At 48.3% G+C, this 1,514-nt stretch overlaps 1 long non-coding RNA gene across 1 annotated transcript in view; it reads left to right on the top strand.

Moving 5' to 3' along the window:
- Positions 1-28: 28 nt before the first annotated feature.
- Positions 29-1,514, top strand: part of LOC111733414 — a 15,977-nt gene continuing 14,491 nt past the window's right edge. Inside the window, exon 1 of the long non-coding RNA XR_002777981.1 lies at positions 29-75. This is a non-coding gene — a long non-coding RNA (uncharacterized LOC111733414). The remainder of the gene's footprint in view (positions 76-1,514) is intronic.

Here is a 1,514-nt window from a genome sequence, read left to right as displayed (position 1 = left end):
AGTTCACAACGACCGCCGAGCGGTTTGTGACCGTCACCTGTGTGTTCCAGCCTGGAGAGTTTGGAGGCTTTTTGCGTATGTAAAATGCGAGTATATGTGCACACGCATGCGCACACATGCACTCCCGTATACACACACGCACACCTTACCCATGGACACGCATATGTACAAGTCTATATACGCCTATATACACGTATATGTGTACACACATGTGCACGTGCGAACACACGTACATATACCTATACACACCTGCGCATGTCTACACGTACTCACACACACATGTCTACGCACAGGAACATACACAATATGCCGCTGCCACTCACACAGTACTTTGGGACCGTGGAAAAGACCACGAACCCTGCAAAACTACCTCGAGAATGAATGGAGAAAACTAAGATTGTTCCATGTCCCTTAAAAAATTGCTCAAAACATTCTAAACTCTTCACTGATGGTTATAAGTAGATAGGGAAATGACAAAAATTAGGACAACTAATCACTGCATGCGCTGTAATTTCAAGCACAGACATCGAGAATTCCAGCGTTTTGTTTCTTTGTAAGCAAAACTTATCGAGAGTAACTGGAACACTGTCTTCTAGCAGAATTTTATGTGCCAAGGAGGCATTTTTTCTGTGCCTTGGCAAAGCGTCACGTTTGGGTCACTCTCAATTCAACCCCGGCTCTTTCGCCGTCGTGACGTACACCACAGCTCCTTGAATGTGTTGTCCTCTGGGACACCGTCACCCTTTCTGTCCCGACCAGTTTTCCCATCCAAGTTCACATTCGCTAAGTTCCCCTGGTGGCATATGTAGAGTCTCTGCAAGGTGGCAATATCAACATGTCCACAATTGCCTTTTTCTTTCTTTGTTTTATAACTCCAATCACATTTCATTCAAATTTTACTTGTTCCATCTTTATCCTTTTTGTTTGTTTCTGGGCTACACTTTCATCGTCGCCGGCCAATCCCTCTTTCAGGCACCGATTGTCATACAGGGCTCTGAGGGTTTACAAACCCCTGCAAGAGAAGGAGGTGACATCTGCACGCTTCGCCCCCGGTCGTGCCTAAACTGAATAACAGACGCTTTGAATCGCTGATGCTTTGAAAGAGCTGCTGCGATTGGTCAGTCATAGCGACGTCCATGTTATTCGCGCAGTGATTGGTGGACCGAAGCGCCCGCGGCAGGTTCATGCCGCGTGCATTTACCTGCGGCGACTATGCCACGCTAACTGGAACTTGAACCGTATCGTTCAGCAACAGGTGTGACTCACCTACACTACGGCAGCTGTAACGTCAGGCGTATGTGAACCTGTAACGCCAAGGCCGTCTGTATGTCGCACGGGCTAGTTGCCCCTTAACGGCAGGGGGTCCGTTCCCGAACCCTCAGCGGATGCCTGAAACCGCTGGTGACACCGAATCCTACGTATATTGGGGGTTTTTCTAGGCGTACATACCTAGGATAAGATTTCTTACTCCTTCTCGCTGTAGACCTCAGCAACCTCAGGCGGCAAGGGGGCCA

Source organism: Pteropus vampyrus, unplaced genomic scaffold (assembly GCF_000151845.1).
Source record: "Pteropus vampyrus isolate Shadow unplaced genomic scaffold, Pvam_2.0 Scaffold564, whole genome shotgun sequence".
In the NCBI taxonomy this organism is placed as follows: domain Eukaryota; kingdom Metazoa; phylum Chordata; class Mammalia; order Chiroptera; family Pteropodidae; genus Pteropus; species Pteropus vampyrus.
This window is presented reverse-complemented; position numbering and strand designations above follow the sequence as displayed.